We start from the raw sequence: 18,591 nt of genomic DNA, 5'->3' as shown, positions 1-18,591 counted from the left end.
CAGAGCTGTCTGCTGGGAGACAAAGGATACGGCCTCGCCACCTGGCTCATGATGCCCCTATGCGTAACCCGGGAAACTGACCGGGAATCCAACATGTTGCTCATTGCGATGCACAGCATAAGAGAGAGGACCATTGGCATCTTGAAAAAGCGTTTCCGATGCCTGGACCATTCCGAAGACTACTTGCTATACTCCCCTGAGATTGTCAGTCAGTTCACTGTTGTGTGCTGCATGCTGCATAACTTAGCCATCATGAGGCAGCAGCAGCTGATAGGAGAAGATCACCTGCGGTGATAGTGGCTGATGATAATGCTGAGGAAGATGCAGATAACGAGCAGGAGGACAAGGACGAGGAAGCCATGCAACTACCTGAATCCGAAGCACGACGGCGGAGGAGGGCGGGCCGTCATGCCCCTTTAACGATTGCTTCAGCCTTGTGCCAGCAGCTCATCCGTGAACGCTTTGCTGTCTGAAGGCTCAGTGGCAACTATTCCAAATGGATCATGTTTACTGTTTGGACCTGTTCCGTAATGTTGTGTTGTGTTAATGGAACAAATGATGGAAATTATTTTTGTTTACTTCAAAAGTTGTGTTCATAATCAAACAAATCTGGAAATAATTCTTCTTGAGTTCCAAAAGTTGTGTTAATAATGGAACAAATAATGAAAATTATTCAGATTTAATGTAAAATATATTTTATTCAAAAGTTTAACAGTTCTTTGTACTTAATTTAACTTTAATAAAATTATTCTTGTCTCAAACTTTAAAGTTTTCAGTTACGATCACTTACAAACTTTAAGATCACTTACAAACTCTAAGATCACTTAAAAACTTTAAGATCACTTACTAATTTTTAAACTTGTAAATTTACATAACTTACAAAAATCTTTTAAATTGAGAATAACAGTTACAACAGTAACACTAATAATAGCAACAGCAGCAGCAGCAACGAAAGGCTGCACCCATCTCTCCTCCACCTTATTCTAAGACTGCCTGCTGCGCATGTTCTTGATGACTCCACCCTTGTCCACAGGCAATGGCGTAGTGTTTCTGGGTTTGGTACCAAGCTTATTCTTTCTAAGATCTTGGGTACTGCGCATCTGTTGAGGGATTGGGGGCGCAGCAGACGGCAATGCAGAGGGCCCAAGCGGCAATGTGGAGGGTCCAAGCGGCAATGTGGAGGGCCCAAGCGGCAATGTGGAGGGCCCAAGCGGCAATGTGGAGGGCCCAAGCGGCAATGCGGAGGGCCCAAGCGGCAATGCGGAGGGCCCAAGCGGTAATGTGGAGGGCCCAAGCGGTAATGTGGAAAGCCCGGCTTGGGGCTCTTCAGAGGCTGGTGTGGGGATTGGAGTGGGAATGGCAGTTGATTCTGTCAATGGGCGCGGGGTCTAGGCATGTTCCCATATTGCAGCAGCTAATTCCAACATGTTGTCCCTCATGCACCCTGACAGTGTCTCAACGACCTGTGACATTCCCTCCCTCATGTTCAGTGATAATGTTTGCACCATCTCTGATATTCCATTCCTGATGTTCACTGACAGCACATCACCTACCTGTGACATTCCCTACCCTCATGTTGAGCAAAACTGTCTCAAATACCTGTGACATTCCCTCCCTCGTGTTGAGTGATAGTGTTTGCACCATGTCTGACATTCCCCCCTGATGTTCACTGACAGTGCATCAGTTACCTTGATGTCATGTATCTTACATTATTCAGATAGGAGGGACGTGAGGGGCTTGTGGTCGGTTTCTAACGCGAACTTGGCCCCGAAAAGGTATTGGTGCATCTTTTTGACACCGTACACGCACGCGAGCGCCTCCTTCTCTACCATTCCGTACCCGCGCTCCGCCCGCGAAAGTGACCTGGAGGCATAAGCTATGGGTTGTAATTTGCCCGCACTATTGACATGTTGCAAAACGCACCCGACCCCTTTCACAGGCGCATGCATGAGCTATCACTACAAGCAGACTGCCTGATGTGGGGCAGTCGAGTAGTCATGCCTCTGCGAGGCAGAGAGTCATTTGTCTGGGAGCTCTACCGCGAGCACCCGGGGATCATTCTCATGAAGGCCATAGCCAGATCCCATGTCTAGTGGCCTGGTATTGACGCAGACTTGGAGCTCTGCATCCGAAGGTGCACCATTTGTGCCCAACTCAGCAATGACCCCAGGGAGGCTCCCCTGAGCCCCTGGCCCTGGCCTACCAAACCGTAGTCGCGGGTGCACGTAGACTATGCGGGCCCATTCATGGGCAAAATGTTCCTCGTAGTTGTAGATGCATTTTCAAAGTGGATGGAATGCACCATTTTAAACTCGAGCACAACCTCCACCACTGTGGAGAGCCTCGCAACCATGTTTGCAACGCACGGAATCCCTGACATATTGGTCAGTGACAATGGTCCGTGTTTCACCAGCGCAGAATTCCAAGATTTTATAATTGACCACGGCATAAATCATGTCAAGACGGCACCATTCAAGCCGGCCTCCAACGGCCAGGCGGAGAGAGCAGTGCAAATCATTAAACAAGGCATGCTTAAAATCTAAGGTCCCATGCTGCAGGGTCGCCTGTCGCGACTGCTGCTGGCATACAGATCTCATCCGCACTCATTGACTGGGATCCCCCCCGCGCAACTGTTGATGAAAAGCACTTTAAAGACAAGGCTCTCATTAATCCTCCCAGACATGCACGGAATCATTGAGGCAAAGCGCCGTAAGCTGACTGAGTACCATGACAGAAATTCGAGGGGGAGATGGTATGAGATAGGGGACAAAGTGTTTGTACTAAACTATGACAGGGGTCCCAAATGGCTTGCAGGGACAGTAACAGGCAAGGAAGGAAACAGGCTACTGGTAGCACAAATGGACAATGACAAAACCTGCTGGAGGCATGTAGACCAAGTAAAAAGCAGATTTACCAACAACACTGCGGAACCAGAGGCAGACTACAATGTGGAACACCTGGTGGACAGACAGAGGGAACAACCTGAGGAAAGGGCAATCCCAACAGACAGCCCAGGCGAGTCAACAACAATCACACCAATCGAAACAGACAGCCCAGGCAAGATACCAGCAACCACACCCAAAGAAAAACAGACACCAAGGCAAACAACTGAACCACAACTCAGACGCTCCACGCGAGAGCGTAGACCACCTGAGAGACTGAACCTATAAAGGCAATAAGACCTTGGGGGGGGTGATGTCATGTATCTTATATTATTATATATAACTGTATCCTAACATGCTATACATGACTGTAATAAGATATGACCTGTAACCACCAGCATACCTTACCACCAGGGGTGCACTTGCAAGAGACAGGTATATAAGGACAGGTCTCAGGCAAGTGCAGCATTCCAGAGCAAGGAAATAAAGGTGCAGGTCCAGAGTGACCTTGACTTCACTACATGCCTCGTGTGAATCTGTACTGAGGAGACAGGACTTTACATGTGACATGCCCTCCCTCATGATCACTGACATGGTTTCAGCTGACCGAGATATTCCCTCAATCATGGTCCCGGACATCGTTCCCATTTCTCGTGAGATTGCTGTTACTTCTCCCGACAGTCCTGCTATCTCATCACCCAACCCACTGATGGTGTCCAAGAGTGATTGGGTAAGGTCAATGCTCTCCGCACTCATTGACATCATTTGAACCACATCTGTTAGATCCTGCATCTCAGTAGAGCGCGATCGAGCTCTCCTTCCCCTCCTCCCCACCGGTGTGGCTCGCACCCCACCTCTGGGACCCACAGCCTCGGAAGGCAGGGCCCTGGGTGTACCTCGCTGCACCCCACCACTGGGACCCACAACCTTGGATGTTAGGAAACCATGGAATGTCCCACCAACACTCAAATCGCTAGTCACATAAGGGGCTGGCACCTCAATGGGCGGCACCTGCATCTCCACCAAAGTCAATGAAACAGTGGGGGCTTCATCCATCTCCATCCCCACCCCTCCCCGTCACCCCCATGCTCTTGGTCTGGAGGGTGAGATTTGAAGATGTTCTCGTCTTCAGGCTCATCCTCGTCTGAATATAAGAACATAAGAAATAGGAGCAGGAGTAGGCCATTCGGCGCCTCGAGCCTCCTCCGCCATTTAATAATATCATGGCTGATCCGATTATAGGTCCACTTCCCTTCACCCTCCCCATAACCCATTATTCCCTTATCGGTTAAGAAACTGTCTGTCTTAAATTTATTCAATGACCCAGCTTCCACAGCTCTCTAAGGCAGCGAATTCCACAGATTTACAACCCTCTGAGAGAAGAAATTCCTCCTTATCTCAGTTTTAAATGGGCAGCCCTTTATTCTAAGATTATGCCCCCTAGTTCTAATCTCCCCTATCAGTGGAAACATCATCTTGTCAAGCCCCCTCATAATATTATACGTTTCAATAAGATCACCTCTCACTCTTCTGAATTCTAATGAGTAGAGGCCCAACCTACTCAACCTTTCCTCATAAATCAACCCCCTCAACTCCGGAATCAACCTAGTGAACCTTCTCTGAACTGCCTACAAAGCAAGTATATCCTTTAGTAAATATGGAAACCAAAACTGTACACAGTATTCTAGGTGTGGCCTCACCAATACCCTGTATAACTGTAGCAAGACTTCCCTGCTTTTATACTACATCCCCTTTGCAATAAAGGCCAAGATTCCATTGGCCTTCCTGATCACTTGCTGTACCCGCATACGAACCTTTTGTGTTTCATGCACCAGGACCCCCAGGTCCCGCTGTACTGTCGCACTTTGCAATTTTTCTCCATTTAAATAACTTACTCTTTGATTTTTTTCTGACAAAGTGCATAAGCTCACACTTTCCAACATTATACTCCATCTGCCAAATTTTTGCCCACTCACTTAGCCTGTCTATGTCCATTTGCAGGTTTCTTGTGTCATCCTCACACATTGCTTTTCCTCCCATCTTTGTATCATCAGCAAACTTGGCTATGTTACACTCAGTCCCTTTATCCAAGTCATTAATATAGATTGTAAATAGTTGGTGTCTCAGCACTGATCCCTGCGGCACCCCTCGAGTTACTGGTTGCCAACCCGAGAATGAACCATTTATCCTGACTCTCTGTTTTCTGTTAATTGGCCAATCCTCTATCCATGCTAATATATTACCCCAACCCCGTGAACTTTTATCCTGTGCAGTAACCTTTTATGTGGCATCTTGTCAAATGCCTTCTGGAAGTCCAAATACACCACATGCACTTGTTCCCCTTTATCCACTCTGTTTGTTACATCCTCAAAGGATTCTAGTAAATTTGTCAAGCATGACTTCTCCTTCATAAATCCATGCTGACTCTGCCTGACTGGATTATGTTTTTCCAAATGTCCTGCTACTGCTTCTTTAATAATGGACTCCAACATTTTCCCAACCACAGATGTTAGGTTAATTGGTCTATAGTTTCCTGCTTTTTGTCTTCCTCCTTTTTTAAATAGGGGCGTTACATTTGCAGTTTTTCAATCTGCTGGGACCTCCCCAGAATCCAGGGAATTTTGGTAAATTACAACCAATGCATCCACAATCCCTGCCGCTACTTCTCTTAAGACCTTAGGATGCAAGCCATCAGATCCAGGGGAGTTATCTGCCTTTAATCCCATTATCTTACTGAGTACCACCTCCTCAGTGATTGTGATTGTGTTAAGTTTCTCCCCCGCTATAGCCCTTTGACTATTCACTGTTGGGATATTGTTTGTGTCCTCTACCGTAAAGACTAATACAAAATATTTGTTCAGAGTTTCTGCCATCTCCATGTTCCCCATTACTAATTCCCCGGTCTCGTCCTCTAAGGGACCACCAGTTACTTTAGCCACTCTTTTCCTTTTTGTATACCTGTAGAAACTCTTGCTATCTGTTTTTATATTTCGTGCTAGTTTACTTTCCCAATTTTCCTCAGGTGTTGCTCTGTTTTTTTTTGAGTAAGCTGCTTTTTCTGGCCTAACTTCAGTCCGAGAGGCAGGAGTGCATGGCGTTGGTGAGGCCGATAAAAGGCCCAGCTGCAGCGAGAGGCGGCGGCAGTCCGAGAGGCGGGAGTTTGTGGTTGGTGAGGCCTATAAAAGGCCCAGCGGCAGCTAGAGGCGAACTTGTGCAGCTGCAGCGGGGAGAGAAGGCAAAAAAGTAGAAAGAAATCAAAAGGTGACTTCACAACCAAGGGGGTAAGTGATTGGCTGGTGATTGGTGAGTAGCTTTTCTTTTTATTTTTTATATCAGTAAGTAACCTGTTAACATTGTTGTTGTCAATTTAAGGGTATCTAAGGGTTAAGTCATGGCAGGAGAGCTCGGTCATGTGATATCCTCCTCCTGTACCATGTGGGAACTCAGGGACGACTCCAGTGTCCCTGACGACTACGTGTGCGGGAAGTGTATCCGCCTCCAGCTCCTGACGGACTGCGTTGCGGAATTGGAGCTGAGGGTGGATTCACTCTGGAGCATCCACGATGCTGAGAATGACGTGAGTAGCACGTGTAGCGAGTTGGTCTTATCGCAGGTGAAGTGTCCACAGCCAGCTAGGGAATGGAAGACCAGCAGGAAGAGCAGTGCAAGGAAGGTAGTGCAGGGGTCCCCTGCGGTCATCCCCCTGCAAAACTGCTTTGAGTACTGTTGAGGGGGATGACTCATCAGGGGAGGGCAGCAGCAGCCAAGTTCATGGCACCGTGGCTGGCTCTGTTGCACAGGAGGGCAGGAAAAAGAGTGGGAAAGCGATAGTGATAGGGGATTCAATTGTAAGGGGAATAGATAGGCGTTTCTGCGGCCGCAACCGAGACTCCAGGATGGTATGTTGCCTCCCTGGTGCAAGGGTCAAGGATGTCTCGGAGTGGGTGCAGGACATTCTAAAAATGGAGGGAGAACAGCCAGTTGTCGTGGTGCACATTGGTACCAACGACATAGGTAAAAAAGGGGATGAGGTCCTACGAGACGAATTTAAGGAGCTAGGAGCTAAATTAAAAAGTAGGACCTCAAAAGTAGTAATCTCGGGATTGCTACCAGTGCCAGGTGCTGGTCAGGGTAGGAATCGCAGGATAGCGCAGATGAATACGTGGCTTGAGCAGTGGTGCAGCAGGGAGGGATTCAAATTCCTGGGGCATTGGAACCGGTTCTGGGGGAGGTGGGACCAGTACAAACCGGACAGTCTGCACCTGGGCAGGACCGGAACCAATGTCCTAGGGGGAGTGTTTGCTAGTGCTGTTGGGGAGGAGTTAAACTAATATGGGAGGGGGATGGGAACCAATGCAGGGAGACAGAGGGAAACAAAAAGGAGACAAATGCAAAAGACAGAAAGGAGATGAGTAAAAGTGGAGGGCAGAGAAACCCAAGGCAAAAAACAAAAAGGGCCACTGAATATAAAGGGGCTGCAGGAGGGGTCAAAACTAAAAATCATGGTTTAAAAACTAGGATTAAAACACTCTACCTAAACGTTGAATCATTGTGGGTGGAGATTAGAGATAGTAAGGGGAAAAAGTCACTGGTGGGCATAGTTTATAGGCCCCCAAATAATAACTTCACAATGGGGCGGGCAATAATCAAGGGAATAATGGAGGCATGTGAAAAAGGAACAGCAGTAGTCATGGGGGATTTTAACCTACATATCGATTGGTCAACTCAAATCGCACGGGGTAGCCTGGAGGAGGAATTCATAGAATGCATACGGGATTGTTTCTTAGAACAGTATGTAACAGAATCTACAAGGGAGCAAGCTATCTTAGATCTGGTCCTGTGTAATGAGACAGGAAAAATGAACGATCTCCTAGTAAAAGATCCTCTCGGAATGAGTGATCACAGTATGGTTGAATTTGTAATCCAGATTGAGAGTGAGGAAGTTGTGTCAGAAACGAGCATACTATGCTTAAACAAAGGGGACTACCGTGGGATGAGGGCAGAGTTGGTTAAAGTAGACTGGAAACACAGACTAAACGGTGGCACAATTGAGGAACAGTGGAGGACTTTTAAGCTCTTTCATAGTGCGCAACAAAATATATTCCAGTGAAAAAGAAGGGCGGTAAGAGAAGGGATAACCAGCCGTGGATAACCAAGGAAATAAAGGAGAGTATCAAATCAAAGACCAATGCGTATAAGGTGGCTAAGGTTAGTGGGAAACTAGAGGAATGGGAACATTTTAAACAACAGCAAAGAATGACTAAAAAAGCATTAAAGAAAGGATAGATAGATTTCGAAGGTAAACTTGCTCAAAACATAAAAACAGATAGTAAAAGCTTTTACAGATATATAAAATGGAAAAGAATGACTAAAGTAAATATTGGTCCCTTAGAAGATGAGAAGGGAGATTTAATAATGGGAAATGTGGAAATGGCTGAGACCTTAAACAATTATTTTGCTTCGGACTTCACAGAGGAAGACACAAGAAGCATGCCAAAAATTGCTGGTCACGGGAATGTGGGAAGGGAGGACCTTGAGACAATCACTATCACTAGGGGGGTAGTGCTGGACAGGCTAATGGGACTCAAGGTAGGAAAGTCCCCTGGTCCTGATGAAATGCATTCCAGGGTATTAAAAGAGATGGCGGAAGTTAAAGCAGATGCATTCGTTATAATCTACCAAAATTCTCTGGACTCTGGGGAGGTACCAGCGGATTGGAAAGCAGCTAATGTAACGCCTCTGTTTAAAAAAGGGGGCAGGCAAAAGGCAGGTAACTATAGGCCGGTTAGTTTAACATCTGTAGTGGGGAAAATACTTGAAACTATCTTTAAGGAAGAAATAACGGGACATCTAGATAGGAATAGTGCAATCAAGGAGGCGCAGCATGGATTCATGAAGGTGAAATCATGTTTAACTAATTTACTGGAATTCTTTGAGGATATAACGAGCATGGTGGATAGAGGTGTACCGATGGATGTGGTGTATTTAGATTTCCAAAAGGCATTCGATAAGGTGCCACACAAAAGGTTACTGCAGAAGATAGAGGTACGCGGAGTCAGAGGAAATGTATTAGCATGGATAGAGAATTGGCTGGCGAACAGAAAGCAGAGAGTTGGGATAAATGGGTCCTTTTCGGGTTGGAAATCGGTGGTTAGTGGTGTGTCACAGGGATCGGTGCTGGGACCACAACTGTTTACAATATACATAGATGACCTGGAAGAGGGGACAGAGTATAGTGTAACAAAATTTGCAGATGACACTAAGATTAGTGGGAAAGTGGGTTGTCTAGAGGACACAGAGAGGCTGCAAAGAGATTTGGATAGGTTAAGCGAATGGGCTAAGGTTTGGCAGATGGAATACAATGTCGGAAAATGTGAGGTCATCCACCTTGGGAAAAAAAACAGTAAAAGGGAATATTATTTGAATGGGGAGAAATTACAACATGCTGAGATGCAGAGGGACCTGGGGGTCCTTGTGCAAGAATCCCAAAAGGTTAGTTTGCAGGTGCAGCAGGTAATTAGGAAGGCGAATGGAATGTTGGCCTTCATTGCGAGAGGGATGGAGTACAAAAGCAGGGAGGTCCTGCTACAACTGTATAGGGTATTGGTAAGGCCGCACCTGGAGTACTGCGTGCAGTTTTGGTCACCTTACTTGAAGAAGGATATACTGGCTTTGGAGGGGGTACAGAGACGATTCACTAGGCTGATTCCGGAGATGAGGGGGTTACATTATGATGATAGATTGAGTAGACTGGGAATTTACTCGTTGGAGTTCAGAAGGATGAGGGGTGATCTTATAGAAACATTTAAAATAATGAAAGGGATAGACAAGATAGAGGCAGAGAGGTTGTTTTCACTGGTAGGGGAGGCTAGAACTAGGGGGCACAGCCTCAAAATACGGGGGAGCCAATTTAAAACCGAGTTGAGAAGGAATTTCTTCTCCCAGAGGGTTGTGAATCTGTGGAATTCTCTGCTCAAGGAAGCAGTTGAGGCTTGCTCATTGAATGTATTCAAGTCAAAGATAGATAGATTTTTAACCAATAAGGGAATTAAGGGTTACGGGGAGAGGGCGGGTAAGTGGAGCTGAGTCCACGGCCAGATCAGCCATGATCTTATTGAATGGCGGAGCAGGCTCGAGGGGCTAGATGGCCTACTCCTGTTCCTAATTCTTATGTTGTTATGTTCTTATAACTTAAAATTCCCCAGTTTCCCCAATCAATTTGCACCAGCAACTTAGTTACGTTTTTTTAGGTTTGTTTTTTTTTCTCAAAAGGGGGCGTTACCAGCCACCTACGACACTTCTGGCCATTTAGGCAACTTTCACCAGCTAATAGTTACTACATTTCTACTTAGGCCAGCGTATGTGGCCATTTGAGAAAACCCTTGCGGAGAGTTAAAGAAATTGACGCAGGTAAGTAAATCGGCGCAGGTAAGTGCAGCAGATGCCCGGACAGCAGCAGCAGGAAAGGTAAGAGAGAGGGAGAGAGAGAGTTGGGGGAGGAAGAGAGACGTGGGGGGAGGGAGAAGGGGTGGGGGGGATGGAGAGGTGGTGGGGGGAAGCCTTTTACCGGGTGGGAGGAGGCCACTCGGCCTGGGCTAGGGGCTGGGGAGCTGACCGGGAGGCCACTCGGCCAGGGCTAGGAGCGGGAGAACTCACTGTCAGGAGATCGCACCGGCAGAACTCACAGAACGCATGCAGGAGAACTCATAGAACGCACCGGTGGGAGAATCGAACCAGTGGGGACCAAGAATGGGACTGGACCAGCAAGCCCTTCTGGCAGGGTTGGAGGTAAGTTGCTGTTACGTGCTTTTTAATTATTTTAATGTGTTGCGAGGTGGCTGTATGCTTGTGTCCCTGGTTACTATGGCAGCCCGACCTTTTTGGCGCAGATCAAGACTCCAACCCCCTCGGGTTAGGCCACGCCAAAATGAAGAAATCCTAAGGGGAAACTTACTACACTTTTTGTGGCGTACTTGGCCCACAAAAAATTGGGTGTAACTCTTCAAGTACGCCAAAAAAAGGCTTTGGGGAAAATTGAGCCCATAGTCTATCTTCCCTTTCTTAATCATTTTTTAAGTCGTTCTTTGCTGACTTTTAAAAGCTTCCCAATCTTCTGTCCTCCCACTAGTTTTGGCCACTTTGTATGCCCTTGTTTTTAATTGGATACCATCCTTTATTCCTTTAGTTCGCCACGGATGGCTATCTTTTCTTTTACACCCTTTCCTCCTCACTGGAATATATTTTTCTTGAGAGTTACGAAATATCTCCTTAAATGTCTGCCACTGTTCATCAACCATCCTCAACTTTATCTTCTTCTGCGTCGTCAGGTTCGGCCTCAAGTTCTGCAAAATATAACAGAACACAGACAAATGGTTAGCAGCAGAGGAGGGGCCAGGGTGGGTGGCATGAGTTGGCTCACACAGCACAGGCAGCAGGCTGATTTGAAGAACCATGACGAATTATAGCATATTGCATCAACCGAAGCGTAGCAGACGGAGACATCATCAGGAACCGAAGCATGGCTAGCCCGCGCAGTACTGAAGGTTTAGTAAAGCCAGACTATGGAATTTGCAAGACTTACTCTCTCCCTTGAGTGTGGGTCCAGCTTGTGCAGTGGTGGTTGCTTTTCTCCAGGCGATTTAGATAGGTTGAGTGAGTGGTCAAACACATGGCAGATGCAGTATAATGTGGATAAATGTGAAGTTATCCACTTTGGTAGGAAAAACATAAAGACAAAGTATTATTTAAATGGTGATGGCTTGACAAATGTCGATGCACAAAGGGACCTGGGTGTCCTTGTACACCAGTCATTGAAAGCAAACATGCAGGTGCAGCAAGCAGTTAGGAAGGCAAATGGTATGTTGGCCTTCATTGCAAGAGAATTTGAGTACGAGAGCAAGGATATCTTACTACAGTTATATAGGGCCTTGGTGAGACCACACCTGGAGTATTGTGTGCAGTTTAGGTCTCTTTCCCTAAGAAAGGATATACTTGCCATAGAGGGAGTGCAGTGAAGGTTCACCAGACTGATTCCCGGGATGGCAGGACTGTCGTATGAGGAGAGATTGGGTTGACTGGGCCTGTATTCACTAGAGTTTAGAAGAATGAGAGGGGATCTCATTGAAAAGTATAAAATTCTGATGGGGTTGGACAGACTGGATGCGGGGAGGATGTTTCCCCTGGCTGGGAAGTCTAGAACAATTGGTCACAGTCTCAGCAAATGGGGTAGGAAATTTAGGACCGAGATGAGGAGAAATGTTTTCACTCAGAGAGTGGTGAACCTATGGAATTCTCTACCACAGAAGGCTGTGGAGGCCAAGTCACTGAATATATTTAAGAGGAGATAGATAGATTTCTAGAAACAAAAGGCATCAAGGGGTATGGGGGAAAAGCGGAAATACAGTGTTGAGATAGAGGATCAGCCATGATCATATTGAATGGCGGTGCAGGCTCGAAGGGCCGAATGGCCGACTACTGCTTCTATTTTCTATGTTTCTATGTTTCTATGACCCATCAAAGCAGCGACCCTCTCTTTCAATGGTGTCAGTTGCTGCAGATTTGCTGGGCTTCCTCCTGTTCGAGTTCTTTCCTTTTTACTATGTGCCACCTTCCTCTGCAAAGATGAAAATGCAACTTTTTAGAGAGGGTATCTTTCTGCTGGGTGGGACATAGACAGCTGGTCATATTTACAATTGCAATTCCATTGAATAAATAAAAATATTACTTACACTAACTACTTGACCAAGGTCCTGCCACTTCTTTTTAGACTGGCCTCCAGATCTCGTGGTGGTCACCATTGCACAGTAATCTTCTGCAACTTGGTTCCAGCGTTTCTTCATTTCTTTGGGTATAACTTTTATTTTACCTCTGCTGGTGTCCAGCTCCTGCCATCTGGTCTCAATCACAGTAACCAGTGCCACCACTTCATCCTGCAAGAAATTTTTGGTCCTTGCACCGCGTTGCATCTTATATTGCTGCAGATGCAATTTTTCCAATGCTCTCACACAGCACTCATTATCACACAACTGGCACTTTAAAAATGGCCGATTGCCAACCTGGAGATGTACTGCACATGCGCGTCCATTCATATAACGTCAAAAACATCACTTTTTTTTGTCGCGCATGCGCAGAAGGTGCGGCATCATTTTTTCAGCGCCGACAGCATGCTCCACCTCCCAAGGTGACTGGACCCGCTGTGCGGTGCCAACGTTGAATTATACATCGGGGAAACATTGGCAAAATATTTCTGCCGCATTTCTGGCCTGGAAAAACTGGCGTAACTCTGGCAATATGCCAGAAAACTGGCTTTGGCAAAATTGAACCCTACATTTTGGTAGGATGAATAGGGAGGTCACTTACTACATGGAGGGTGTGAGTCCAGATGTGGTAGAGGAACAATGGGATCTCGTAGTACAAATACACAAATTACTAAAAGTTGCGACACAGATTAGCAAGGGCATAAGGAAAAACAAGCACTCGGGTTTATTTCTAGAGATATAGAATTGAAAAGTAGGGAAGTTGTGCTAAACCTGTATCGAACCTTGGTTAGACCACAATTCGAGTACTGTGTACAGTTCTGGTCGCCATATTATAAAAAAGATATAGAGGCACAGGAGAGGGTGCAGAGAAGGTTTACAAGAATGATACCAGGAATGCGAGGGTATACATATCAGGAAAGGATGAACAGGCTGGGTCTCTTTTTTCTTGAAAAAGGAAGGCTGAGGGGTGACATAATAGAGGTCTTTATCATTATGAAAGATTTGACAGAGTGGATGCAGAGAGAATATTTCCACTTATGGGGAAGAGCATAACTAGAGGCCATCAATATACGATAGTAATCAAGAAATCAAATAGGGAATTCAGAAGAAAATTCTTTACCCAAAGAGTGGTGAGAATGTGGAACTCGCTACCACAGGGAATGTTGAAGCGAATATTATAGGTGCAGTTAAGGGGAGGCTAGACAAGGAAAAGGGAATAGAGCGTTATGCAGATAGATTTAGATGAGGAAAGACACGAGGAGGCTCAAATGGAGCATAAACGCCGGCACGGACTGTTTGGGCTGAATGGCCTGTTCCTGTGTCGTATATCCTGTGTAATCCTATGTAATCTTTTTTGAGGGGGCTGTTGTCGGAGAATGCTGTAAGAATTGCTTTAAATGCAAAAACTATAAGGCAGTAAAGTACGGAATTTCAACTATCCTCATATTAACTGGGATAAAATTCATGTGAAGGGTACAGATGGTGCGGAATTCCTAAAATACATTCAGGAGAACTTTTTTAATCAGTATGTAGCAAGCCCAACATGGGAGGGGGCGGTTCTGGATTTAGTTTTAGAGAATGAAGCTGGGCAGGTGGAAGGGATATCAGTGGAAGAGCGTTTAGGTGCTAGTGATCATAATTCAGTTCGATTTCAGGTAGTTATGGAAAAGGACAAGAATAGACCAGGAATAAAAGTTCTAAATTGGGAAAAAGCCAACCTTCAGGCCAAATATGTGCCCTTTAAGAAAAGGGGTGGGACTAACAAATCTAGAGCCCCCTGGATGTCTAGGGACTTACAGGGTAGGATAAAGTAAAAAAGGGAGGCTTATGACAGATCATGAGGGCTAATTACTGCAGAATCTCTGGAGGAGTATAGAAAGTGCAGGGATGAAATTAAAAAGGATATTAGGAAAGCAAAGAGAGAGCATGAAAAATTCTTGGCAAGTAAAATCAAGGAAAACCCAAATATGTTTTATAAATATATTAAGATCAAGAGGATAACTAAATAAAGGATAGGCCCTATTAGAGACCATGAGGGTAATCTGTTTGTGGAGGCAGAAGATGTAGGTATGGTTCTTAATGAATACTTTGCACCTGTTTTAAAAAAAAAGAGAGGGGCGATACAGACTCTGCTATTGAGGCAGAAGAGTGTGAAATATTAGATGAAATAAACATAGTGAGAGAGGAGGTCTTAAGGGGTTCAGCAGCTTTGAAAGTGGATAAGTCCCCAGGCCCGGATGAAATATATCCCAAGCTGTTACGCGAAGCAATAGAGGAAATAGCAGAGGCCCTGACCATCATTTTCCAATCCTTTCTGGCTTCAGGTGTGGTGCCACAGGACTGGAGGATTGCTAATGTGGTACCTTTGTTTAAAAAGGGAGAGAGGGATAGACCGAGTAATTACAAGTCTGTCAGCCTAACCTCGGTGGTGGGAAAATTATTGGAAAAAATTCTGAAAGACAGGATAAATCTTCATTTAGAAAGACATGGATTAATCAAGGACAGTCAGCATGGATTTGTTAAGGGAAGGTTGTGTCTAACTAACTTGATTGAATTTGTTGAGGAGGTAACAAGGAGGGTCGATGAGGGTAGTGCGTTTGATGTAGTGTATATGGATTTCAGCAAAGGTCCCACATGGCAGACTGGTCACGAAAGTAAAAGCCCATGAGATCGAGTGGCAAGTTCGATCCAAATTTGGCTGAAATGCAGGAAGCAGAGGGCAATGATTGATGGGTGTTTTTGTGACTGGAAGGCTGTTTCCAGTGGGGTTCCGCAGGACTCAGTACTTGGTCCATTGCTTTTTGTGGTATACATCAATGATCTAGAGTTGAATATAGGGAGTATGATAAAGAAGTTTGCAGATGTTTCAAAAATTGGCTGTGTGGTTGATAATGAAGAAGGAAGCTATAGACTGCAGGAAGATATCAATGTACTGGTCAGTTGGGCAGAACAGTGGCAAATGGAAATTAATCTGGGGAAGTGTGATGTAATGCATTTGGAGAGGGCTAACAAGGAAAGGGAATACACTTTAATGGTAGGACACTGAGAAGTGTAGAGGAACAAAGGGCTCTTGGAGTGCATGTCCACAGATCCCTGAAGGTAGCAGGCCAGGTAGATAAGGTGGTTAAGAAGGCTTACGGTATGCTTGCCTTTATTAGCTGGGGCATAGAATACAAGACCAGGGGGTTATGCTTGAACAGTATAAAACACTGGTTAGGCCACAGCTAGAGTACTGCATGCAGTTCTGATCACCGCATTACAGGAAGGATGTGATTGCACTGGAGGGTAAAGAGGAGATTTACGAAGATGTTGCCAGGAGTGGAGAATCTTAGCTATGAGGGCAGATTGGATAGGCTGGATTTGTTTTCCTTGGAATTGAGGTGTATACAATTATGAGGGGCCTAGATATAGTGGATAGACTGGGCCTATTTCCCTTAGCAGAGGGGTCAACAATCAGGGGACATAAATTTAAAGTAATTGGTAGAAGGTTTAGAGAGGATTTAAGGGGAAATTTCTTCACCCAGAGGGTGGTGGGGCTCTGAAACTCACTGCCTGAAAGGATGGTAGAGACAGAAATCCTCACCACATTTAAAAAGTATTTGGATGTGCACCTGAAGGCTGTAACCTGCAGAGCTGGAAAGTGGGATTAGGCTGGATAATTTCCAGCTCATTGCTAGCAGGGAAATATGGGTGGGCCATGAGAGGGATGATGACAAATGAGGACATAGAAGTGGGGACTCTGCTCAAAGCACTTCAACAAAGCGCAGATGCTGCCTCCTATCCTGATGGCAGGTGCAAGTGCAGCAGTCTTTGTTGGGGCCCTCATAGGCTCCAAAACCCAGAGGATATCAGCCAAGACCATCTCAGCAGTCAGAGCAGAGATGTGAGCAGCCTGCCTCTATTTCTGTTGAAGCCACAGGAGTTGCACATCGTAGGAGTTGTAGGATGTTATGTATGCAATAAAGGTTCAAACTGAATACTGTTTAACTAAGCAAGGTACAACCTTGGCTCTGCTTTATTTAGGCCCAAAGTGCCTGACTCTCACAATGGCTGGCCTTTTATACCTGAGCAGCACCATGTGCATGCTGCTTAGTGGCCTCCAACAATGACGCCATCTGGTGGCTACAAACAGAATGTACATACATGACATAGGAAAAGGAAGATGAAAGAATATTAGTTGCACAAGAGTATGAGTGTGTTAGATGTGTCACAATAATAAATTAAGTTTTGATGCACATATAAAATTATTTCTTTGCACCACTTTCCACTCTTGTCCATTTTTGCCTGCAGCCTGGCAACTGGCCTCCTCAGTTCTGAAAAATGGAAAGACAAGACATAAATCTGAGCAATGGGTGTCTGTGAAAGGGGTGCTTTGTTGATTGCAGGACTTTTTTGTGTTGCGGGGCGTGGAGGGGGGGGGCGTGGAGGTGGGGCGGGGGAGAGCACGTATGTTCAGCATTTGGCTGCCAGATGGGTATAGTGGTGCGACTTAATTAAATGTTGCCTTTAGGAGTCTATCCTGGGCATCCCAGGAAGCAATGTGCATTGCTGCTGGTGCTGTTGTTGCTAGTGCTCATCTTGGTCTTCATCTGAAATCCAAGATGAAACAGCTTATGTGGCACCCATGCTAATCTGAGATATGACAGATTTAAAGTGGAGATCAGATGCACAAACCTCCAAAGTAGTGAGAGTGACCTCCAATGCAGTGAGAGTGACCTCCAATGCAGTGAAAGTCACCTCCAAAATAGTAGAAATCACCTACAAAGTACTGAAAGCAAACTCTCAGAGCAAGTGCTGTGAGCAAAATCCTTTCACTTAGGCATCATCATCATCATAGGTAGTCCCTCGAAATCGAGGAAGACTTGTTTCCATTCTAAAAGTGAGTTATCAGGTGGCTATACAGACCGATGCAATATTTACAGTCTCTGTAACAGGTGGGGCAGACAGTGGTTGAAGGAAAGGGTGGGTGAGAAGCTTGGTGTGCTGCACACTCCTTCCGCTGTCTGCGCTTGGTCTCTGCATGCTCTCGGCGACGAAACTCGAGGTGCTCAGCACCCTCCCGGATGCTCTTCCTCCACTTTGGGCGGTCTTGGGCTAGGGATTCCCAGATGTCGGTGGGGTTGTTACACTTTATCAAGGAGGCTTTGAGGGTGTCCTTGAAGCATTTCCTCTGCCCACCTGGGGCTCGCTTGCCACGTAGGAGTTCCAAGTAAAGCACTTGCTTAGGGATTCTCGTGTCGGGCATGCGGACGATGTGGCCCACCCAATGGAGTTGGTCGAGTGTGGTCAGAGCTTCGACACTGGAGATGTTGGCCTGAGCGAGAACACTGACATTGGTGCATCTGTTCTCCCAATGGGTTTGCAGGATCTTGTGGAGGCAGCGCTGGTGGTACTTCTCCAGCGCTTTGAGGTGTCTGCTGTATATAGTTGACATCTCTGAGCCATATAGGAAAGCAGGTATCACTACTGCACTGGAGACCATAAGCTTGGTGCCAGATTTGAGGTCCTGGTTTTCAAACACTCATTTTCACAGGCGACCGAAACCTGCACTGGCACACTGGAGGCGGTGTTGGACCTCGTCAACGATGTCTGCCATTGCTGATAGTAGGCTCCCGAGATACGGAAAGTGGTCCACATTGTCTATGGCTGCGCATGGATTTTGATGACCGGGGGACAGTGCTGTGTGGCAGGGTCAGGTTGGTGGAGGACCTTTGTCTTACGGATGTTTAGCGTAGGACCCATGCTTTTGTACGCCTCGGTAAAGGTGCTGACGGTGGCTTGGAGTTCAGCCTCTGAATGTGCGCAGATTTTCTGTGTCCTTCTCACAATTTGCTTTCCCACCCATGTTTATATCATCAGCAAACTTGGCTACATTACACTCGGTCCCTTCATCTAAGTCATTAATATAGATTGTAAATAGTTGTGGCCCCAGCACTGATCCCTGTGGCACC

This window comes from Pristiophorus japonicus, chromosome 1 (assembly GCF_044704955.1).
Source record: "Pristiophorus japonicus isolate sPriJap1 chromosome 1, sPriJap1.hap1, whole genome shotgun sequence".
In the NCBI taxonomy this organism is placed as follows: domain Eukaryota; kingdom Metazoa; phylum Chordata; class Chondrichthyes; family Pristiophoridae; genus Pristiophorus; species Pristiophorus japonicus.
The sequence above is the reverse complement of the archived record's forward strand: the minus strand, read 5'-3'. Positions refer to the sequence as shown.